At 33.4% G+C, this 26,477-nt stretch overlaps 1 protein-coding gene and 1 long non-coding RNA gene across 4 annotated transcripts in view; one reads left to right on the top strand and one right to left on the bottom strand.

Moving 5' to 3' along the window:
* The window catches only part of LOC141544317 (uncharacterized), an 84,219-nt gene extending 66,542 nt beyond the window's left edge, over positions 1–17,677 (top strand). The window contains exon 3 of the long non-coding RNA XR_012482577.1: positions 17,578–17,677. This is a non-coding gene — a long non-coding RNA (uncharacterized LOC141544317). The remainder of the gene's footprint in view (positions 1–17,577) is intronic.
* MYLK4 (myosin light chain kinase family member 4) overlaps positions 1–26,477 on the bottom strand; it is a 189,233-nt gene that overhangs the window by 86,875 nt on the left and 75,881 nt on the right. The gene's annotated exons all lie outside the window — the stretch shown is intronic.

The following is a 26,477-nucleotide window of genomic DNA, read 5'->3' as shown; positions in this document are numbered from 1 at the left end:
CAGGGAAGCATATTTTGTTTTGAAATCTCCAGGATTGTACCCCTTAATTAGCAATATTTGAAGATGCAAACAGTTACGAGCCCAGCCCAAAATCTCTCCTGGGGCATAAGCAAGAGAAGGACAAACATCCAACTAAGGATATTCTGCTGCTCCCTTCAGTATGGAAATTGTAATTTCATTGGGACAGATTCCAGAGCCACATATTCTAGAAGTCTGAAGAGGATATGTCAATCTTCCCCAAACAGGCCCTGTGAACATGTGTATCTTACAAGGGGATGCACTTTATACTTCTTTTCAGACAAACAAGACTTTTGCACTGAAAAGCATTAGTTCAGAGTCCTGGAGTCCTTTTAGACACTTTATTTTCTGTACCAATAAAGACTAACCTAATCTCTCACACACACACCGACACAAATCCTTTAGTGCTAGATAAAAATCTCAAGAATATCTGAAATTGTCAAGTTTGGCTCAATTTCTAAGGAAGATCACTTAATCAAATATCTAAATTCATACTGGTGATGGAAAAAGGAAGAGATATATGGTGTTATTCATCCTTTGTTTTCAAATGACATCACAGGGTAATGTCTTGATTTGCATAAAGCCAGATGGTTGCACAAAGTTATCAGCTTCATTAAAGCCCTAAGGCAAGGCAAAAGTCTAGATGAGTGGGAATGGCCCAGGATGTCCTGGGTGGCCAAGCCAAGATGGGTAGCCGAAAGAGGTAAGGATTTTGGTAGTGAACACGTTGGTCTTCTGACCAAGTGTTCACTCGGGAACCAACAAGTCAGGGCATCAGTCAGGGCATTAAAAGATTACACGTGGCTGTTCTTGAGTGCGCTACCGGTTATTAAGCTATAGATTCAAGAGGTCGTGGCCAGAGACCTTTGAAGGCCTCAGAGGAGGCAAGCCGGGTAGAGTTCACACTGCAAAGGTCAGTGGTCAAAGGTACTCTGGGCCTACAGCAGACTAGTAATTGTAACTGCCAGGAGAGCACGTTACAAATGTTACAGGATGACCTTGATGTCTTTGATGTTTGACTAAGCTCTCAGTGCTCCATATCACCTGCTTCAGCTGTCTACATGGCCATTGGAACAAATTGTTTTGATCCACCCAATCTACAGAGGAAAGTTTTACATACTTGAGTAGACATCCCTTCAGCTCACAATAGGCTTGAGGACTGTTGTTTTAGCCCAGAGGATGACCAATGAGCATGTTACGGCTTCTTGGAGCCACACATGAGAGCTGGGTAAAGACAGACACCAAAGATATATGAGCAATCCTAAAAATGGCTTAGTCAGTCACTCCATACACCCTAAATATATCATAAGAACTAATTATATGGTCACTTCAAAAATATTTATTAAATCATAGTATTTACCAATAATGATAACTAATATGTTAGTGGTAATAACTCATCAATATACTGCTTTGAAACTGAGAAAACACTTTCCTATAGTATTTGTTTATATTAAACGAAAAAACACATTTACTAATTCCAAACTATGGACTACTCTATGCATGTAATTCAGAACCAAGTTTTCAACTTGTCTATGTTACGTTTATTCCAGCAGATGAGTAGGATCAAATGAACGAATTCATTCAACCAGATGTGATTTAAATATGATTGATGTTTGAAGCTAATTTCATGCTGACTGAGGTGAGTGAAAGATCTTGAAACAATATAAAAATAAGTTTCTCTGGCAATTTCAAAGTGAAACATTTTTGGGAAACAGGTAAGAAAATTGTTTTAAGAAAGACCAGTCAAGCATAAAGACTAAAGGAATATTCCTTGTCTTTGTCCTTTCATCTTTCCTGCTCTTCAACTAGGCAAATCAGGTCAGATTAGTGAGAAATAGAGTCAAATCATTTCAATTTGAACTTAATGTTCAGAAAAACCTGTCATTCTTCTTTGCACATAAATCAATCACTCTTGTCTAAAGTCCAAAACAGATGAACTATCATATTTTAAAATGACACAAGTTTAATTTTATATTAAATTTCATGTACTTCTTCAAAAAAGTCACAATGAAAAAGCAGGTGACAAATATTCTTTTAATGAGAAAAATCAAGACAGAGATTCTGACTTGCATGTAGTCCCACAATAAAAACATTAGTTTGCTGAATTGATCATATCTTACCTTAAATAGAACATCAGTATAGTATATTTATCCAGTCTTGTTAAGTATATGGAAGAGATTACAGAATATATTTTACAGTTATACAAAGTCATTTTTACATAAAGTTATTATACAAATAACTTACCCATTAATCAATCAGTCAACAAACTAATTATTTGTTAAGAGCCTACTTTGTGTGAACTACTATGCTAGGGGCAAAAAAAAATTAAATATACTTAACAATACCTTAATGTTTCTTCAACTTTATTTTGTTCTTTTTAATATCATTTATTAAGTGTCAATGAACTTACAAAGTTTCTTTGAAAAACATCCTCTAATTAACACATAACATAAGGCATAAAATGTTATCCCTTTCCCATTCACATCAAAAGGAAAGAAGTAAGATTCAGGTGCATACCTCACCCAGGTGCATACCTACCAGAAGGAGCCTGGGGATAACGTTTATTGATGGTCAACAATACCCTTTTTTTTTGTAGGCTGTACAACTACTATGTAGATAAAAAATATATATCTTCAAACTTGAGATAATACAAGTTTGAATGGTTTTACAACTTTAAAAAAAAGTTTTATTTATGAAATATCTTTGTACTACTAGCATTTCCCAATATATCCACCATCACCATAAAATGAAACGGACCAATCTGGTGCATGTGAGATTGTGTCCCAATAGTCCCCACCTTTCCATGGTGAAAGAAGGAAAAGTGTTTCACCAGCTGTTCTTTGGACTTTTTAATTACTCTGATTTCTGCCTTTTAGTGCTCCTTTCAAATAACTCCTTTCCAATGCTTAGTCACTTTCAAATACATTGCTTCTTCCCCATAAAAGTAATTTTGAATACAAAGATGAGGATATCATTATTATTTGATGATACTATAAAATAAAAAGGTTATAAAAACCACCTAAACCATCTACTCGAGATCTTTGAAATAATAAAAGGAAATACTAAGAATGGGATTTCTTCATCTTTTTTGTGTCATGGATCCCTTTGGCAGTTTGGTGAAGCCTATGGATGGCTTCTCAGATGGATATTTTTGCCTCTATTCATAAATGAAGAAAATGCTCAATTTCAATTAAAGATTAGTGAAAATAAAGTTGTACTTTTGTTTTTCCTATCCAGCATTGTCTTGCCTAAAGACTCTAGTTTCTTTTAGAAAAATGCTGAAATACTGAGAGTCTACATTCTTTCTATTCTTTCTGACCTCTCCTTACCATTTCCCTCCTTAAATTTTCTTCCAGATCAGTTAATAGGCAGAGAGCCAAAGAAAACTTTTTAGAAGGCTCTACTTGTCTTTCTCAGAAGACATAGCTATTGTTTTAAAAACTATTTCTCAAGAATTTTATTTAATCAGTGTATGAGGGGATGCAAAACACTCTTCTTTAAAGCCATGAACCACAAGGAACAGGATAAGAAAATATTTCTGTTTTTAAAACTCTGGCAAATAATGTTATGTACATAATTAATATAATCATAAAGAATCTGATGGTTTCCCCAGGAACCTGGTAATATGCTGCACTGATGCCATTAATACCCTCAGCAATTCCACAAGTGATAATAATTCAGATCTACATATTATTTTCCTCAGAAAAACCCTATGTGAGTGTATCATGCAAATATGATTACGTCCCATTTTTTCTCCCTATGGGATACATAGTTCAACTATTATCATCTCTATTTTGTAGCTTAGCAAACTGAAGTTCAACATGCAGCTAGAAAATGTCAAAGTAGGGATTTGAACCCCTAGCTTTCCTTGATTCCCAGGCCAGCATCTTTTCTATATCACATCTGCTTCTTATAATGTCAGACACAGATTTACCTAGGGGCATGCATCCCGTCTCACTGAGTGAGCAACCTTATTGTAGTTAGAAGCATCAAAACTGATATGTGTGAGACTAATCTATCTTAGTTAAAAACATTTCTACCTTTGCATCGTCAAGATCTGGAGTCTGTCTGCTTCTTTCCCGGGTTACCACAGACCGGAATATGTGCCAGATGAATGAAGAGCTTAAAAGGCATAAACTACCTACAATCCAAATATCTTTTCCTTTCAATGACAAGTCCATTCTGTTTGAACCACTCTATACCTCACTTATCTTGGGAGCTTAATTTGTTTTCTCCCCTGATTTCAGCAAGAAGTGTTTCCCAAGCACCGATCCTACCCTACTCTGCATAGTAAGTGTTTCCTCCTTGCAACCATGGAATGGATATGTTCAGTGACACCAGTCCACAAATGTTCCACACCTTTAAAAGGAAAAATATGACAGTCTTATGATAGCATTGAAACAGGTGCAAGAGCAGAGAGCTGAGACACTGAAGATAATTTACACTACCATGAATGCACTTGTCACTGGTTCAAGGACTATTAGCACCAATGGTAATTGGCAACTGACTATTCAGATGACTGGCCAGCTGCCAAAACTCTTTAACCTTGATCCCCCATCCCCTAAGGGTAACATGAAAGGAACTGGCCGGCAGAAAAAATGAACTAAAAACAAACAAAAACTCGCACTGTTAGCAAAGTTATTTGAGGAGTTAAATATACTCATGAACTCAAAAGGTACTATATCAGAAAAATGCTGTCTCCCAGTCAAGTTCACTAACTACTTGGCTCTCAGTTCTAGTTAATAGATTAATTCAGAAGTCCTGAGCAATACTCTCACTATACTTCCTCTCAGTTAAGAATCTCGCTTAGTCTTTTATGTCCTTGTTCTAGGGGGTTGAAAAGTCCTATCATTTTTGTGTTTGGCTCCTCTGTCAACACTGCATGTGTTTCTTAACCAACAGCTGTCCTACATTCCACTGCCTTGGACATGGAAGGATTTGGTAAATGGGAAGGATTTTTAGTTTTTTAGTTGTTGTTTTTTTTTTTTTTTTCATGTCTACTGGAATCCAACATCTTCAGCCTCCAAAATGTCATTCCTGAATAGAGTGACATTTATCTGTGACTCAAATGGAATATGTATATATATATATATATATATATATATATATATATATATATATATATATATATATATATGTATGTATGTAATATATGTATTCATACATTTCTACTAGGATAATCCTGTATTAAATCTTACACAGTGATTTAATAAAACATTATGAGATTTTTTTAGGAGCCTGCAAAAGCATGTTATAAAGAACCTCATTTATCCTCATGAGATTGCTTTATTTCTTTTGTAATTCTAATAAAATGGGGATATGTCACTCATGAACATTTGGGTTTTAAAATGTATTTCTTAATAGTGCCATACTTGGACTTGAAGTTAGGGCTTTTAGATTTTCCTAAGTCAGTATATTTTTCTTTACAGCAATTTATCCACTATACCATAGTGGAATTTAGAATTGCAGGCAAATTCAGAAATTTTCAGCATAAGTATTTACTCTTTGCAATGCAACAAAAGCTACAAATAAAACCATCATTTTGTTGTTTTGTTGATTTTTTTCCAGACCAAAGAAAGTAAGAAAGTGTAAATAATACAGAGTAAATTCAAAAGTATAACCTACGTGTTTGTTTTTTTTTTTTTTTTTAATGGTTGTTAAACATTTGCCAGCACCTCCCTGACTTCAGGAGAGTTAGATATCATTTTAGTTCAGTGTTTTCAGTGGGGCTTTAAGATACTAAGGCTAGAGAGGTAGGATCATTAACTCAAAGTGATATGGAGTTAAAACAATGACTAGTATCTGGGTCATTTACTTTCTAGTTCAGGGTTTGGTATTGCTGTCTGATTTTGTTGCTGATTGTGTTGTGGATTTCCATTGCTTAAGGTAGTCTGAAAACTGGATTGAGGATTCATATATTCTTAAATTTAACCACATTTGACTATGCATAGTCAAGCATTTTTGAGATACCTGAAATAAACGTTTCTGTGTTAATGTTAAAAAAAAAAATTAACAAAAAAGCTTTAGTCCTTCCACAGCAGAGAGACATCAGCTAACAGAAGCATACTAATAGAAAGCAAGTCAACAACCCTGAGACTATAGGAGATACCGTGTCCAATAGACAGTGACAGAAATTAATGTGGTAATATCATCAGAAGACATCATTGGTAAATTCACTGACCACGCATATATATCAGATATTGTTCTCTTTCACATGTTGCTGACCACATGTGTCCTTACATACGTGTCCCCTAACCATGTATATTCTCTGAGAAAATGTTATGCTGCCCCATTAAGATATAACTTTTTTTGCAAGGCAATCAAGGTTATATGACTCACTTAGTTAGGGTCACACAGATAATGTCAAGTATATGAAATCAGATTTGAACTTCTAACTGAAGAGCTGGTAACTTCTCCACTGTATCACCCAGCTAGCCCTTAATTATGATAACCTTTGAAAGAGAATATTGTTAAACAGGAGATAGATAGGGGAAGGAATCTATTTTGTCACCTTGCTTTACAGATATTTAAAAGTAAATTGTTTTGAACTAATCTGTTCCTAACCTTGTAAAAGAAGTATATTAATGGAGACTAATGAATTATGGGTTTATGTGACTACTGACTCATACCTACAATGTGTTTTAAATTGTTATAGGGGTCCAGGCATGGATTTTTGGAAAAATGGTTCTATATGGATATCAAAAAATTCTTTAAAAAGAGGATCTAAATTTTAAATGTGGTTTGCCTACACAAATTATAATATATATGTACCATTAGTTTATGTCAATGCTTTATCATTATGATTAATTACCTTATGACATATTATCAGTATAGATCTGATCAGTTTTGCTATAAGTTTTATTTAGTTTCAGCAATAAACTATGTATACTCAGTGTCTCAATCATGTAATATGGCTGAAAACTAAACTACAAGGAACTTGTTCACTAGATCACAGTATTGTACCTGTAAACACCTTTAAATGCAATTTAAGATAATAGAATAGATGATGTTTTAAAGAGATAGAATAAAGGAAAAGTCTGGAATAATAGCAAACACTGTGGGACAGTAGAGTCCTGAATTTAGATTTTAAAGACTGGGATTTTCTCTCACTTGCATCTTGTATAACTAGGGCAAATTATTAATTTCTCTGGGTCTCAGTGTCTTTATCTCTAAAATTAGTAAGAAGAACTTCTAAAACCCCTTTAATCTCTAAATCTATAATTTGAGAAATAAGGGGGAGATAGCAAAACATAAAGGAATGTAAAAGAAAAGAGAAGTAAAAAAAAAGAAGAGTTAAAAGAAGGAAAAAGAAGTGAGAGAAAAGAGAGAAAAGAGGTAATCATGGATAAGAAATAAAAAATGGAAAAGTGATATATTTAATTATAATTTTAAAATTTAATTTAAATTTTAATTTAAAATATCATTATGATTGTAGTGCTATTTTATTTATAGGTAGGATATTTACATGCAATCAACCTTTTTAAGACCCCTTGTTCCCTCTCCCTAGAATCCTCCTTACCCTCCCTACCTCCCCAGTAAAGCAGATGTGTCCAGTGAGAGTCTCTGATTCACAATAAATTCCATAGAAGTCACCTTTTGACAGTGGTTGATGATTGCTATTATGATTAACAGTACTAATCTCTTCCCAAGAGAAGAGATATCAAAAAAGAAAGCACCATAAACAGTGAAATTTTTGTGAAAAGCATTTGCGGTTTTATTTTTTTTAATTCCTGGAAGAAAAATGTCATATTTTAAGGATTTATTTCTTTAGTCAAAGTAAAAAATGGAGACATATTAATCTACTCTGTCTACATACCTGGTGACATCTGAGCTGCTGGAATGAATCTCACCACCCCCTGCCAACCTCTGCTGGCTCCTCTGGCATTCATTCACTAGGAAAGTAAAGACCCTCATTGCCCGTCATCTTCTGGCTTCCATGCAAAAGGAAAGAGCAATGCACTCCTGTCACATGTTCTCACTCCTCAGTCAGGAAAAGGAAAAAAGTAGGAAACTTATTGCTCACATCTCCTGACCCAAACATTTAAAATAAACAGATTGAAAGGGACATGTGGACACCCTAATTACTCTGCTTCTTCACATCTATGTAAGAGAACATAGAACATAGCTATAAGCCTTCAGGAAAAATGGGGCCAGTGGACACAAAGTGCCAAAATCTAACTGGGCTAAAATTTGTAGCCTGAACCTTTCTTTATAGGATATTCAAGGCTAAATATAAGTTCATTAAAATTCACATTCAAAGCACAGATGAGACACTTTTTAGCCTCATGATCAGGGCAAATTTGCTCGTTTTTTTTGAGGCTCAAATTTCTTATCTATAAAATCTGCATCTTAACTCATATCCCTTGTACACCCATGTATAAGATAATTGCATTTATACTTAGAGTTGTTTTATGGGACTATGAGCCTTAAAACACTACAGAAATGTGCATTATTATCATTATTTATTCAGAAAAATATTTATTAGGAACAACTGCATGTAATGAAAGAGAGGAAACCTAGAACAGTTGAGAGTGTTCCCACCTATAATACTTAGTTTTGAAATCATGGACAATTACTTTATCTAAGCCTCAGATAAGTGGAAATCATAGATCCTTATGTAATGGATGTCCATGCCCTATGATAATTGTTAGATTAAAAAAATGTTCATTTCTTCCCAGGAAACATCTAAAGCAGGGGTTCTTCATGTGTGTAGGTGGGGAGGTATTTAAAGGACCCTTTTAACAATTTTGTGACGCCTTCTGAGAATGATTTTTTAATGTATAAAATTCATAGGATGCCAATTATATTGAGATAAAGATATAGATTTTTTTAAAATAATCTAAGTTCATGAAGGCCTTGAAATCTAAACGTTAAAAACCCCTGATGTAAAGAAAGCATTTTATTAATTTTCAGAAAATATTCTGTGCTTTAATGTAGTGTGAGAAGAAGAAATCCCCCCATGATGTATATTGCATCTGAGCATCACTGTGCTTTTTTGTGAGCAAAATAAAATCATAAACTTTGGATTATAATGGCCTTTCAGAGACTACTAGAGTTTACAAGTGTTTTAAAGGGAAAAAAAGATATGTGTTATTATCTTATCTCAAAGAATCAAGGTAGAAAATAATTAAGATGATTACTAGTTTTGGTAAAGTAATGGGATACAACATAAATTCACAAAATGAATTTCTATTTAGGACTAATATAACCAGGAGAACATGATAAGAGAAATTCCATTCAAAATAATTAAACAATTTATGAAATATCTGAGATTTAACTTAGACACAGAGTTATATGGGGAAAAACTACGACAATACACTATAGCAATGAAGAGACAAATAATTGGAGAGGTATTTATTGTCCGAGATTGGGTCATGCCAATATAATAAAAATAGTAGTTCCTAAATTATAGATTTTTGTGGTATATCAATCAAAATACTAAAGGAAAATACATAGAACAAGTCAAAATAATGATAAAATCAATCCAAAAGAACAAAAAAAAAAAATCTTGATTCAAAGAAAATAAGAAAAAATAAGAATTAAGGAGAAGATTGCATTATCAGAACTCTACTGTACAATAAATTTCAAATTATCAAAAACAAATTGACAATGACAATGACAAAAGATAAAAAGTAGGTCACTAGAAAAGAATAAACCAGAACTAAAGCAATGCAAAAGGGAAGTATGACATGTAGTAGTACCTAAAGCATAAATTACTAGAGGAAGAACTTCCATTTGACGTGAACTGCTAGAAAAATTGAAGAGCAATTGAGCAAAAATTAGATTTAGATCAGCATCTTACAGTGTGAAAGACAAAAATTTTCAAATTGGCATGTGAACTAAATAAAGTCATTTAGAAAATAGAAATGAGAAACAGGTACCTTCCACAAACATGGACAAGAGAAAGATGCTTAACAATAACAACAGAAGCAATAGAGGTATTGATTTTAAAAACAAAATAAACCACTTTATTATTAAAATCCAAAATATTTTTCATAAATAAAATCAATATAGGATAAGAGGAGAAATTATAATCCAGGGAAAAAACTTTTACATTAAATATTATTGATAAATACAGGGAACTGAAAAATATATAAAAAATCAGGAACCATTCCTCAATAAATTAGGTAAAAATAAAAAATAAGAATAAGCCATTTTCAAAAGAATTACATGCTATCAATAACTACAAGGAAACATACTATAAGTCCCTGATAATAAAAGAAATAAAAATTAAAATAACTCAGATGGCTTACTTTATTTCCTTCAAATTGGTAAAGCTGATGAAAAAACTGAATAGTTAATGTTGACTGGCATGGTGAGGGTGAGATGGGGGACTGTGAACACATAGAAAGGGAGGGAGATCTTTTGGAAAAATCAGCACTGTGCTCCAACTATCCTGGATAGCAATTTTGAATTTGCAAAAAAATGGTGATTACCTATTTGTGATCCAACAATCCCAATACTAAGTACATAACTCAAGGAGGTTAGTGATTCTGATATATCCAAATATTCATAGCAGAACTTTTGGGAGTAGTAAAGAGCTCAAAACAAAACCAGGAACCATTGATGGGGGAATGGACAAACATACTATACTATAGTATATTAATGCAAATACTTAGGCAAAGATTCTTACAACAAGGTGTTAACTTGATGGAATTGATAATACAATGGTTATCCTAGTTTAGCATGGTTATTAATAGTTCTCTAGTTCAGTACATGTACTTAGTACTTAATATAGTTTTATAAGATTGACAGGTATTCTACAAGATTGACACATATAATGATGTAATTATAATAGAGCATATAAAAGCGAACAAGTACTGGATGAGAGACAGTCATTCCATCTCCACCTTTGTGGTGTCTGGCCTGTCCTCCTGCTTCCCCCCACTCAGACCAAAGCCCCTCTAAAAGGCCTCCAGAAAGCTGAGCCCCAGGCAAGGAGACAGACTATGAAGAAGATAATAAAGAATTTGGACTTTGTGGCTATTCTCATGGTTATTACTCTAATGAAACAAAGGCTGGTCCACAAAGTCCTCCAGAAAACCAACCAGAACATTACACCAGGTGTTATAAAAATTAATTTCCTTTGCAAGCCCCCATTCCAACCAGTCCTGGTCAGTAACATTGACCGCCCAATCTAAATTCCTCTGACTATAATTTCTCCTTTTTCTATTCTGATTATATTGATTCAAAAGAGATCATAGAATGAATATCAATGGCTATAGTATAAATGGAGGAATAGGCTCTTTACTTCTAAGCTATCATTTGAATAGAAATATTTTAACATGGTAACTGACATAATGCTACTGAAAATTGTGTTTGTCCTAATTCTGTTTTTCCCAATGGCTGCCTCAAAGCTAGTGGAGGCTCATGGATCCATAATTTGGAGTTTTGGGACTCTTAAAAGTCCCTTCAATCTACCTCCAATTTACCTCCAATCTATATTATTATTCTTAATTCTGAAATCATACATTATCATTCTTAGTGCTAGAAGAAAGGCTCTTACAACTCTGTTTAGGGTATTCCCTGTTTCCCTGTACCTATCAAAGCCAGGGGCTTTAGGCTCTTGCTCTTCTATGGTACTCTATGACTGACTCTGCTTTTCACCTCACCAGTCCCAAAGCAGGATTCTCTTTTGACTGTTCTGGCAGGAATTTCCTGTCTAGAAAAGTGTAATCATCTTATTGTTACTTTTATTTGTCACAAAGAAACCAGGAGACCACTTACTTTCTAAATGTTTTATATTTCTTTGAGGTGACCAAGTGGTACAATGGATAGAGCACCTTCCCTGGAATCAGGAGTGTCTGAGTTCAAATTCAATCTGAGACATTTGACCCTGGATAAATTATTTAATCCTGATTGACTAAAAAAAAAAAAAAAAAAAAAAAAAAAAGTATGCTTCTTTTATAATAGGGACTATTGTCAGGTTTAGGATTCAGAGACTCTTAATTGTTCAAAACAATTTCAAACCTGAAACAGAGGGAGTAAATATAGGTTACCAGATACTCTTGCTATATTTGTAAACAACTTGGTTACATTTTTTAAAGTATTTAACATTCCTTTAATAGTCTCTCTCTCTCAGCAGCATGCTGGGAATGAGGGAGGCTAAAGAGCTGAAGTATAGTAATCAGTGGTTTCCTTATTTTCCTTTACTGGGAACTTCATTCAGAAATCAAAATTTTCTATAAATATCACTACATTTTTTTTTCATTCAATTTGAGGTATGAGACTGTGCCAGACACCAAAGTGTGAAAAAGCAGGGATTGAGGAAATTCTCCATATAAAAATGCAAAGTTTCTCCAGAGGGATATGGTTGAATTTCTGTTTGATCATGTAGAAAACTACAAAACCAGAAGTTTAGATTTTAACCCACAGGTGGTACAATAACTAACATCAAAACCTGAAAATTTTCCACTGCAAACTAAAGTTTGCTTTAAGAAGAGAGCTCTGACCATAAGTCATAAGCCAAGGCTTTCTCCCCAGTCTCCTAAGCCTTCCCATGCAAAATCAAAGAGAATGAATCTTTTCTTATGTGATCACTAATCTCTCCCTCCAAAGTGGAACATAAATTCTTTCAGATCCAACCAAGTTGCAAAGACTTCCAGTAGAGCCCTATCCCAAATTACAAATTTGTCACTCAAGGACCAGCACAGTTAAATTCCAAGAGTCTCATCACCAGGATAGTCACTGGGTGGTTTGTTTATTTGTTTAACCATAAGAACTTATGAAGCCTCTATCCGGGTATAGAAGGATTGCAAACTGCATCAGTGGAAGGAAGACCAATACTGAAAAAATTAATTGCTCTTTTCAAGTATTTAAAGTATCACCACAACTATTTATGAAGCAAAAGGATATGTATTTACTAAGCATTCCAGGCTCTATAAATACTGTGGAACATTCTGGTGAATAATGGATCCAAAAAAAAAAACAAAAAACCAAATCATAGGACCTCAAACTAGAAATTGTTTTAGAGGCTTTTATGGAGGCCCAAAACAATGTATTATTTTTTTTTAACAAAAACAAAAATTAAAACCTTAAGGCAAAAAAAAAAAAAAAAAAAAAAAAAAAAAAGAGGAGAATCTCTAGTCTCCAAATGCAATTGAGTCTTAAATTTACTTTTTCTGTTCTAAAACATGAATACCAAGAAATGAAATCACCATTTGCATCTGGAAAGAAGATAGTCTCCCCAATCCTTAAATGAAGAAGCTAAGCAAAAATTTAAATCTTCCCTAAATCACCTTGTCAGAATACAACCAATTGTAAAGGTGCTAGTTTGAAATCCAATTAGCCTCAATTTCCCAGGGATTTTTCCCTTCCCCATTAACATGAATCAGTCTCATTTCCCAGATCCAAGCTTCTCTCTCTTCTCATTGCTTGGTCCTGGTAGACCCAGATAGGAACTTTCCCCTAAAATCCACCAGACTTTACTAGGGCCATTTTAAATTTATTCTTAATTTCTTCATTTAGGGATTTGGGGAGACAACTATATTCTTTTTTTTTTTTCCTGAGGCTGGGGTTAAGTGACTTGCCCAGGGTCACACAGCTAGGAAGCGTTAAGTATCTGAGATCAAATTTGAACTCAGGTCCTCCTGAATTCAGGGCTGTGCTCTATCCACTGCACCACCTAGCTGCCCTGAGAACTGTATTCTTTCCAGATGTAAATGGTGATTTCATCTCTTGGTATTCATGTCTTAAAACAGAAAAATAAAGTCAACTGGACTTGGATTGCCGAATTTTCTCCAAGGCCCTATGGGGTAGGATGCCTAATTTCACCCTGAGGGGAACAATGGCCCTGACCTATTTCCATCATTCTCTCTAATCACCCTTCATTTTTCTCCCCTCAATAAGATGGACTTGTTTTACTGTCCTGTGAGCTCCAAGTGTCCTTGAAATGGTGGCATTTCAAATCTCTAAACCTATGTTTAGGAAAACATCTGGTATTGCAAAAAAAAAAAAAAAAAATTACAAAACCCTAAGATACAGCCTAAGGTACCTAAGTTTGTGTTTCTGCTTCAACTTTCACCCCTGACAAATATCAGCAGTGTGTTATTGAGGCAAGGTGAAAAGTTACTTGCTTAAGGTCACACAGCTAATAAGGATCTAAGGGCAGATTTAAACTCACAAAAATATGCCTTCCTCATTTCAGGCCCAGCACTCTACTGCACCACTTAGCAAGTCTATTGATAGTATGAAATCAAGCAAATCATTTAATCTCTCAGTGTATCATGCAACTCTCTAAAATTATACATTGCGTAAATTGCAAATTTGCTTTAGTAGAGGAAGTCTCCTCACTGAGAGTGCCTTATAACCAATGAAATCAAAATTGCCATGTAACAATGTCCAAATACTCTTAATATCAATAAATAACTCTTAAGGAGTTTTCTGAGGTAAATAAAGGATAAATGATTTGCCTAGTTGTGAAAAGTGGGATTAGAATAAAGAACTTCACAACTCCCTCTACTATATCACAGTACATAGTCTACTACATGTAAGTGTACAATCACAAAGTCATAACGTTCTTCTAATAATACCTATGCAATGGAAGAAAATGTTTCTGTTATCTTCAATAAATAAAAAACTATCTCCTAAATTTCCCAATTAGAAATATCTGGGCTTATTCTACATAACATTATATAAAAAGTATTTGATGTTCATGAAAGAGAAACAGAAATATACATTTGTCCTATAACAACAAAACTTAAAGAAAAAAAATCTTCATATGTGAAATACTGCTTTAGAAAACAAAGTTAACTAACCAACTCACTTTCAGTTGATCAATGATGGACAGAGGTAGCTACACCCAGAGAAGAAACACTGGGAAGTGAATGTAAATTGTTAGCACTAATATCTGTCTGCCCAGGTTACATGTACCTTCGGAATCTAATGCTTATTGTGCAACAAGAAAATGGTATTTACACACATGTATTGTATCTAGGTTATATTGTAACACATGTAAAATGTGTGGGATTGCCTGTCATCGGGGGGAGGGAATAGAGGGAGGGGGGGATAATTTGGAAAAATGAATACAAGGGATAATATTATAAAATATATATATAATAAAAAATTATTAAGTTAAAAAAAAAAAGAAAACAAAGTTAACTTAGATTATATGATGACGTTTTTATTTATGAAAGAGCCAAGCATTTAATTGGTCAAAGCTAATGTGTTGAACATTGTGAATGTTTACAAACAGTTACTCCAGCTCAAAAAGGTTTTACCCTATTTGAGAAATAGTAATTGCTCTATTGAGTTTATTCAGAATTTTCTGATCACTAGTATTCATGTTTTTGATGACAGCTATATGGGGAAAGTTGGAGTAGGTAGGTAGTATAGTGGAAGGTAGAATGCCATGCTGGGAGTCTAAAACACTGAATTTCAAATCTAACCACACTTATTAGCTGTGTGACTCTGAGCAAGTCACTTAACCCTGTTTGCCTCAGTTTTCTCATCTATAATATGAGCTGAAAAAGGAAATGGCAAACCACTCCAGAATCTTTGCCAAGAAAATCCCAAATGGGGTCATAAAGAGTATAACACAACTGAAAATGGATGAACAAGAACAATGGGGAAATTCATTTTGTATCACTAAAAAGAGAAAATTGACATTTTGAGATACAGCAGTCCAAGAAAGAACTAAAATCCAAATTCCCTAACTCTACATTAGTAAATTCTCTAAATCTAAATTCATTTAATCTGTTATCTTAGTTTGAGCCTCTTCTCTATATCACAATTAATTATAATTGTTTCCTAAATTGTAAACTACTTTCAAAGCCATTTTATATATTTTCTCTCATAATAATATTTGAAGATTTTTCTAGCATTATGAAATTTACAAAATATTATTTATAACATCAATATCCTTTGATCCAGACAGGGGTATATATGCTAAAGCAAGCTTTAATTAGTTTACTTTCCAGATTGACAAATTGTATGAACATTTATACTTCAGAAATCATCTACACAAATCAGGGTTTGATTTATTGTTTTATTGGTTGAATAGATTTAAGAAAATCTCAATAATATAGATTGAAATTAAAAATGTATAAATATATTTTAAACATTTACCCAACATATTCCTATACTGCCTTATAAACATGGATTAAAGACAGAAAGAGTGCAGTAGAAAGCTCAGGGAATGAAATCATTACTAAACTAGAGATAATAATAATAAATATAATAATATCAACTATAAATATATGTTATAATGCATATGTAATATGTTATATAATATTTGATATGTAGAAAACAGTATAGAACTATATGTCATTATATGCAATTATACCTCATAGGCAAAAATTCTATACATAATTATTTAATATGTGAGTATAAAGTAATAATATATATTTTATGACTACACAATTATATATTTAGATTTGGTGATGTAATTCTATCACATAATATATAATTAATTCTATATAATTGCATCTAGACATATAATTAATTACCTGTTGTTATGTTATATAATAAAAAATAATCCATAATATCATATATAAATATATATTTATATATAATTGTATAATAGCATATAATATATTAATAATAAGATAAGTAGCAGTTATATAGTATTTTGTTTGCAAATGGTTATATATCATTATCTCACCACTTTGATGCCTATACTCCAAAGAAATAAAGGAAAGAGGAAAAAAATTTATGTATGTAAAAAAAAAAAACTTATAGAAAATATTTTCATGGAAGCCAAAAAGTAGACACGTGAAGATATGTTCTTATTGAGGAAATGGCTAAACAAATTGAGGATTATGAATACAATGGAATATTTTTGTGCCATAAGAAATAATGAAACATAAATTTTGAGAAACTGGTAAGACTTTTATAAACTGAACACAGAGTGGTGAGATTACCTACAAAAACAATTTATACAAAGATAACATTATAGTGGAAAGTAACTCTAAAGAACTTTAGAACTCTGATCAATATGAAGTTGAACTATGAATCCAAAGGCATAAAAATGAAACATACCACTTGCTTCCTGATACAGAAGTAAAGAACTTAAAATACAAAAAGAGACATATATTTTTGGTCATGACTAAGGTGGGCATTTGTTTTGTCATATTCTATGTTACAGTGTATTGAGGGGTTTGTTTTTTGTTTTTCAATGGGAATAAGGTAGTAGGAAGAACAGATTAACTTTTAAAAATAATTAAAACCTGAAAATTCAAAAAACAAATAAGTCTTATATGGAGTAGCATAAGAAGCATGGGATTTAGAATCGAACCTTGGCAGGTCTTTATAAGTATCTTTATAAGTTTTGGTTTCCTCATATGAAAAATAAGGGACATAACTACATGACCTTTAAAAATCTTTTTTTTTTTTGCTTTAAATCTGATCTAGGATCCTTGGACCTCATTTGAGCCTCACAACAGTCTGATGATGTAAACTGATGATGTAAAGCCTAATGATTGTTATTATGTTATTACCTCAATGTCATAAATTAGAAAATTGAGGATTGAAGTTTCCTTGATTTGTGTGGGAACATATAGCAATCTAAATTGGGAGAACTTTGTCATCAATTTGCAGGATGATGTTTTTTTTCATCCACAGAAACTCATAAGGAGAATCTACAAAGTTGAGTGTTATCTATCAACTGTACCAATGAAGCATCCATATCAACAAAATCTTGAAGGCAAAGTACTACTAGCACAAGAAAATTCGGATTCTACCCTGTCAATGCTCAATGTACAGTTTAAAGAAGTGGGAATGGATAGTTTAGAAGATAAATTTAGAGATCCTGATGGAAGAAATTTGCACTGGAAGTAAATTTTTAAATTTACTTTCAGCCATCAATTTTCAGATATTTCTGATAAGATTCCAAAAGAATAAAAGAGATAGCATCTGGTAATTGTGAAAACCAGCAAGAACAAGCAGAAACTACTCACCTCTATACCTATTTTTTTATCTTTATAATATATATATATATATATATATATATATATATATATATATATATATATATCTTAATAAGAATGATTTATAGACTTTTTACTCTCTCCTCCTCTCCAATTCCATTCCAATGCATTAGATGAGCCCCTAAGTCTGGAATGCTTTCCCTTCTCACCTTCACCTCTCAGCTTTCCTAGCTTCCTTTAAGACTCAGCTCAAATGTCTGCTTCTACATACCAAGGGGCATAGCTATAATCAATTAAAAGGAAAAAAAACCTACAAGCAAAACAAAACCCAAAATTAAAGATCTGAGAAGTGGAATCTCTCTAATTATAATGTCCTGGAGTCCAAAGTAAATATTTTGATTTAAGGACCAGAGATAGAATACCAAAAGGTAGTACAAATAATAGAAATGCACAATTAGATCTCTATGGATGTGAACATGATACTACAAGGCAGAATTTCACCACAGGCCCAGCAAAAGTAGATTCTGGGATACTAAACTAGAATGCATAAGGGTAGTTTCACCCTTATCAGAACAGTTCATTTGTCAAATATGCATCCTTATGGGTATCATTGAATTAAAAGTGGAATTAAAGACACATAAATGTGTATGTAATGCTATTTCTGTACTGTGTTTCACTATTAAATAGATCTCAGAGATAAGGACTGATCAGGTGCTTGCCCTTTACTCAAGGGCTATGAACTATACCTTTATAACCCCTCAAAAACTGAATGTCAACACATATATAAATATAAAAGATATTTAGCCATCTCGTAGAAGTTGTTCTAGGAAACATCCAAAATCTTAGAGAGATTTCCTGTGGAAATGTTTTCCAGATGCTGCTGGATATTGTTTTTGAAGAAAGCTGCTATGCTGACTGCATGAAGTTCTAGCATGACATAATGTATCCTCAATTAGATCCACATTTACTTAGAAGATCAGTCTATATATCCACACTTGAAGAACAAAGTAGATGAAGATTGCAATATTGTTCAGATTATGACATGTATTTGGATAGGAAGTCAACTGAGCTAGTTAGTTATCAGTACACATATGGTAGACAGGCATTGCAAATAGACAATGAACTGAAATGAGATGAATAGAAGGGTATCAGGCTATTGAATTAAATTATAAATAAGTGTCTCATAACTCCTCAGGAAATATTAGACTTTAAGCTCCTTGAAGGTAGGAAATGAATTCATCCTCTATCCCTTCAATCACATCTTATCAAGTATAGAGAATGTTAGCTAATGGATAGAATGATACTCAATTAAATAAAAGATGAGCCTGGATCATACTTAATAAATTATAAAGTACTCAAAATGATCTCAGCTTGATCATTGCTACTAAATTCAGTTTTTCCAGTACCAATATTCTCCTGGTAGATATTCTATCATAAAACAGTAAAGATATAATAAAAAAAAATTGCAGGTCAATCAAACAACAACAGAAAAATAGATGGTGGCTCTAGGTAGGCAGCCTCGTATTTACAAACAATTGAGTTGCCAAGAAATAGCAATAAAAGAAATTATCAAGATATAGATAGCTAGAAGAAATGATGGAACAGTCATGAGATCAGACTGAGATATAACAAAGAGATGCTCATCTGCCACATAGATACTTCTAAAGTATTAAAAGACTCAGAAGAAGGCCCTTCTCCTCTCTAAGGAGGATCATTAGAAAAAGTCACTGGCAAGAATCTTAGAAGATGAAAAGCAGAAAGGACTATTATCTGAAAACATGAGGATTGAGGGCTTACACAGATAGATCATGGGTACAATAAAGTACTAAATAAGTACTATCCAAAGAGGACTGATATCTCTTTGACTTGGAAGCACAATTCTTGGAGACATTGGCTTTAACATATAGTAAAAAGAGAAGTCCCAGAATGTAAGTGTGAATCCTGCCTCTCTTTCTTGCAATCTGCTATGTTCAACTTTGAACAAGATTTTCTCTGAACTTATGTGTAAAATGTGTAAAATATTAGATTTAAAATAAAAGAACTCTATTCATGTTCCAGCTCTCGATCTATTAGCCTATGATAAAGGTGGGGGAGGAATCTATACTAATGAAGGAAAAGGGAAATCAAGAAGTTTGCTTTTCACAGAAAATGCATCTTTTTAAAACGTGTAGAAATTTAGCACAGTAGATGGCGCCATCTAGAGGAATATAATATTCTTGATTTAACAGTAGTTAAATGTTTGAGTACCACCAGCAAATCTCAAAATTAAGCTTTCCCTGCCAAGTGGCTCTGAGCACAATTTAGAACAAAACAAGCCTCAGTTGCTGCATATCTAAAGTAAGGACAACAGTATTGCATGGTGTAGTAGATATAATAGTTCAAATTCTTCCTGTTACACAAAAAATCTCATATGGTCATTGGGAAGTTAATTTTTCAGTGTTCCACACAATTCTCTAAATTCAATTACTTACTGAGTACTGATTTCTGTACTAATGAAAGGACTTTTCCAGACTGGAAATTCTTCCAATTATATTATAGATTCAAACTCTCCCTCCCAAATTATCACTTTATTAATATATTATCATTTGATAATAACTCGGTGATAACTTTTTCTCATTAGTGGTTAGGTCATTATTTCACTCAATGTTATTTTCCAGCCCAGGGTTATCAGAAAGACAGCCAATTTAATATTTCTGTGTCACAGAAACCCTTATTGTTTTGGAGTTTTATAGTATAAATGGAGTCTGTTATAGTTAGCAAAGGCCTATTACATCTTTTGGGGGTTCTAGAATTAAGGGAATACTTTACAATATTTTCTAGGCCCCAAACTCTCATCTTTTAGTCTTGCTAATCAAACAGATTAACTGAATCACAATCTCTGCATTTCATAATTTGAGATTGTATAAAATAGAGTCTCTTTCTCTTCTTTTGAAGGACAAAATAATCTATCATATTTTATACAGTGAAAATTCTCAATAAATGTGCATTGTGTTTGTATTATGAAATAGGTGGAAGGTTAACTTATGACCAACAATTAAAGTACTAGATTTAATGGACTATGTTCAATCTTGGGGAAGCTTTCCCCAAATTATTTGATTTATTTTCCCTAAGAGTTTATCTTAGAACCTCAAAATTTGGGTCTATAGAGAAAAAAAGATAAAAGGATCCTCAAAACTTCCATGTATAGAATTTTGGACAATCTTTATTTCCCCCCACAAAAAAAATGCATAACACAAAAGTTTCCTGGCTAAGCTTATAAATCTATTAATTAATCAATGAGCAATTATTAACTATATTAGTCAAAATAACTCTCTACCTCCTTCCCTGACTTTCCCCCCATTCTTATCACATCTACCTTCTCCAAGATCCTATGTAGTCCTTAAATTCTATAGTTTTCTACATTTTGGTTATCTCCCCAAAAATAAACATGAAATTAGAATCTTCTGCACAATTAGTTTTGCACAATTCCCATAATTCTTAATTATACTGGATACAAATATCTAGATTTGCTCCTGCATATTGTAGCTCAGTATTTTGGTCATCTTCTAGCTTTAGGGCTACACGGTGGCCACTTTTTTTTATAGGAAGCTGTCTCCAATTCTTTGGCTAGAGGTTACTCTTCTAACCTCCATCTTTGGATTCAGTGGTTCACTAGGGAATTTTATATACAATGGTTGCTCTTCCCTAAGAACTCCAAGTTTTGATCTCTGGTCTCTGGTCTCTGGTCTTTCTACCAAATCTCTTGGAATCTTTTTAAATGTCATGTCCATGAGTGAATCTCAGAACTAGAATGACCATATCTCCATTAATCACCTTCAGTAGGCAAACAATAGGCAAAGCCAAGACAAGGCTATTCTTTACATCCTCACATAAGGATATGTCATTAGTCATTCCAATAGTAGTATCCATAGGTTCCTTTGGTGGGAAGCTCTTTACACAACCTAAGCAAAGCTCACATCTTTTAGACGTGCTAATCAAAGATTGCTCTAAATCATAATCTCTGCATTTCATAATTTGAGATTGTGTAAAAAGGAGTCTCTTTCTCTCCTTTTAAAGGACAAAAAAATCTATTGTATTTTGTTCAATGAAAGTTCTCAATAAATGCTATTGTGTTTTCCTCCAAGTTGTAGTTTTCATTCTCTGGACTTCACTATCATGGCCCTGTGACGGTACCTTTCTTCTATCCCAACTCTGCTTTTCTATTCCAATTTGTGCTTTATCTTGTCCCATTTGAATGTAAGCTACTTGAGGGGGAAAAAAAAAAACAACTTTCTTTTTGCTTATATTTGTATCCCTAGTGCTTAACACAGTGTATGGAACATACTAAAAGCTTAATAAATACTTGTTGCTTTGCCTTGTTGTCTTGCTTTGCCATTGCCATAGCAGAAATGTTTCATTTTGGAGATGAAGAGTACTATAAAATGAAACATCTATAAATAAATATTATATAATATTGGAGTCCTCCAGTAGATCTGGATCAGTTGGTAGATCTCAAAGCCTTACTTACTCTGCCCTTTTGGAATGTGTAACTTCCTTTAACACTCAACTCAAATGCCAACTCTTGAAAGAAGCCTTTTTCTATCCTCTCAGATGCTAGTGTTATCCATCTAAAGTTACCTTTTTTTCTAACATATCTTTATCTTGTGTATATTAATTTATTTCTATGTTATTCCCCCTATTAGAATGTAAGTTTTTTGAGGCCAGGGACCTATTCCATTTTTATTTTGTATTGCAAGAGCTTAGTTCAGTGCCTGGCACATAGAAAACACTTCTGATTGAATGATTATTTTATAGAGGTTAAAGGTAGTCATTTCCCATAAAAGTTCTTACTCTTCCAGAAAAAGAAAAAAACAAAAAAACTAATTTTTTTCCTTTTTTTGTTTAAAGAATGAGTCTTTTAAAAAAAAAGACTGACTCTCTCTCTCTCTCTCTCTCTCTCTCTCTCTCTCTCTCTCTCTCTCTCTCTCTCTCTCCTGCTAATTTCTTGTAATAAAGAAAAATATTCAAGTAAAGCCAACCAATGGAACAGACACATCTCACAATATATACTATGTCCCATCTCTTATCTATAATGTGATGGAAAAGAAATTCCTTATCAGTTCTTCAAAACTAAGATATTCTACTTCAAGGAAATTATGAAAAGAAAAGCAAATGAAGGTGGCTTAGTTGTACTAGATCTAAAACTATATTATATAGCAGTAGTCATCCAAAACTATTTGGTACTGGCTAAGAAATAGAGCAGTTGATCAGTGGAATAGGTTCGATTTACAGAACAAAATAGTCAATGACCATAGCAATCTAGTGTTTGACAAACCCAAAGATCCCAGATTTTGGGATAAGAATTCACTATTTGACAAAAACTGCTGGGAAAATTGAAAACTAATATGGCAAAAACTAGGTACTGACCCACACCTAACCCCATATACAAGATAAGGTTTAAATGGGTTCATGATCTAGATATAAAGTGATATAAAAAAAAATTAGAAAAAAAAAAAAACCTTTTGAACAAACAAAACTTAATGCGGACAAAATTAGAAGGGAAGCAATAAACTGGGAAAACATTTTTACATTCAAAAGTTCTGATGAAGGACATATTTCTAAAATATATAGAGAATTTTGACTCAAATTTATAAGAATTAAAACCTTAGATTAAGAATTTAAGGGGCAGCTAGGTGGCGCAGTGGATAGAGCACCAGCCTTGAATTCAGGAGGACCTGAGTTCAAATCTGGTCTCAGACACTTAACACTTCCTAGCTGTGTGACCCTGAGCAAGTCACTTAACCCCAGCCTCAGGGAAAAAAAAAAAAAAAAAAAAAAGAATTTAAGTCATTCTCCAATTGATAAATGTTCAAAGGATATGAAGACAATTTTCAGATGAAGAATATGAAAGTATTTCTAGTCATATGAAAAGGTGCTCTAAATCACTATTGATCAAAGAAATGCAAATTAAGACAACTCTGAGATACCACTACATACCTCTCAGATTTGGCTAAGATGACAGGAAAAGATAATGATGAATGTTGGAGGGATTGAAAACTGCAACACATACATTGTTGGTGGAACTGTGAATGGATCTAACTATTCTGGAGAGCAACTTGGAACTATGCTCAAAAAGTTATCAAACTGTGCATACCCTTTGACCCAGCAGTCTTTTTTTTTTTTTTTAGAATTTTTTTTCACAGTATATATGCATGAGTAATTTTTTTATAATATTATCCCTTGTATTCATTTTTCCAAATTATTCCCCCCTCCATCCCCTCCCCCCGATGACAGGCAATCCCATACATTTTACATGTGTTACAATAAAACCTAGATACAATATATGTGTGTAAATACCATTTTCTTGTTGCACATTAAGTATTAGATTCTGAAGGTATAAGTAACCTGGGTAGATAGACAGTAGTGCTAACAGTTTACATTCACTTCCCAGTGTTCCTTCTCTGGGTGTAGTTATCTCTGTCCATCATTGATCAACTGGAAGTGAGTTGGATCTTCTTTATGTTGAAGATATCCACTTCCATCAGAATACATCCTCATACAGCATTGAAGTGTACAGCGATCTTCTGGTTCTATTCATTTCACTCATCATCAGTTGATGTAAGTCTCTCCAAGCCTCTCTGTATTCCTCCTGCTGGTCATTTCTTACAGAACAATAGTATTCCATAACCTTCATATACCATAATTTACCCAACCATTCTCCAATTGATGGGCATCCATTCAACTTCCAGTTTCTAGCCACTACAAAAAGAGCTGCCACAAACATTTTGGCACATACAGGTCCCTTTCCCTTCTTTAGTATTTCCTTAGGATATAAGTCCAGTTAGTAGTACGGCTGGGTCAAAGGGTATGCACAGTTTGATAACTTTTGGGGCATAGTTCCAAATTGCTCTCCAGAATGGTTGGATTCTTTTTTTTTTTTTTTTTTTTTTATTATATATATATATATATTTTATAATATTATCCCTTGTATTCATTTTTCCAAATTACCCCCCCTCCCTTATTCCCTCCCCCCGACGACAGGCAATACCATACATTTTACATGTGTTACAATATAGTCTAAGTACAATACATGTGTGTGAATATCATTTTCTTGTTGCACAATAAACATTAGAATCCGAAGGTACATGCAACCTGGGCAGACAGATATTAGTGCTAACAATTTACATTCCCCTCCCAGTGTTTCTTCTCTGGGTGTATCTGCCTCTGTCCATCATTGATCAACTGGAAGTGAGTTGGATCTTCTTTATGTTGAAGATTTCCACTTCCATCAGAATACATCCTCATACAGTATTGTTGTTGAAGTATACAGTGATCTTCTGGTTCTGCTCATTTCACTCAGCATCAGTTGATTTAAGTCTCTCCAACCCTCTCTGTATTCCTCCTGCTGGTCATTTCTTACTGAGCAATAATATTCCATAACTTTCATATACCACAATTTACCCAACCACAGAATGGTTGGATTCTTTCACAACTCCACCAACAATGCATCAGTGTCCCAGTTTTCCCACATCCCCTCCAACATTCATCATTATTTGCCCAGCAGTCTTTCTACTGGGCTTATATCCCAAAAAGATCTTAAAGGAGGGAAAGGGACCTGTATGTGCAAGAATGTTTGTGGCAGGCCTCTTTGTAGTGACCAGAAACTGGCAACTGAGTGGATGCACATCAATTACAGAATGGCTGAATAAATTATGGTATATGAATGTTATGGAATATTATTGTTCTGTAAGAAATGACCAACAGGATGATTTCATGCCTGGAGAGACTTACATGAACTGATACCAAGTGAAATGAACAGAATCAGATCATTATACATGGCAACAACAAAGCTATACAATGATCAATTCTGATGGGCGTGGCTCTCTTCAACAATGAGATTCAAACCAGTTCCACTTGTTCAGTGATGAAGAGAACCATCTACACCCAGAGAGAGGAACTGACTGTAGAATGCAACATAGCATTATCAGTCTCTCTGTTGTTGTTTGCTTGCATTTTGTTTTCTTTCACAGTTTTTTTTCTTCCTTCTTGATCTGATTTTTCTTGTGCAGCAAGATAACTGTATAAATATGTATATACATATTGGATTTAACATATATTTTAACATATGTAATGTATTGGACTACTTGCCATCCAGGGGAGGGGGTAGGGGAGGGGAAAATTTGGAACAGAAGGTTTTGCAAGGGTCAATGTTGAAAAATTACCCATGAATATGTTTTATAAATAAGAAGCTTTAATAAAAAAAAAAAAAAAGACTGAGATATTCTAGAAAATATACTTTTAATGAAGCATTTTAAAAAAAGTCTTTATAATTTCTATAATCCAAGTTTTGATCCAAAGAACATGGTCACTTAATCTCTAGCCCAATCTTTATCATTTCCCAGAATTCCTTGATGAAATTATAATATAGAAATAGTACTCCTTGCTCCCACTCTGCTTTAAAATTTTATTATCTCCCTATCCTTCCTCGATTCCTATCCAGTTTCAAGATTTTAAGGGAAATAATAATTCACAGCTCTGCCAAAAGTTGTAAGACCCCACAGAAGGAAAATCTAATTCTATTTAATATTTCTGAATCCTGTCTGCTTCCTTTTGAAT

This window comes from Sminthopsis crassicaudata, chromosome 1, assembly GCF_048593235.1.
Source record: "Sminthopsis crassicaudata isolate SCR6 chromosome 1, ASM4859323v1, whole genome shotgun sequence".
NCBI classification, from domain to species: domain Eukaryota; kingdom Metazoa; phylum Chordata; class Mammalia; order Dasyuromorphia; family Dasyuridae; genus Sminthopsis; species Sminthopsis crassicaudata.
The sequence above is the reverse complement of the archived record's forward strand: the minus strand, read 5'-3'. Positions and strand labels throughout refer to the sequence as shown.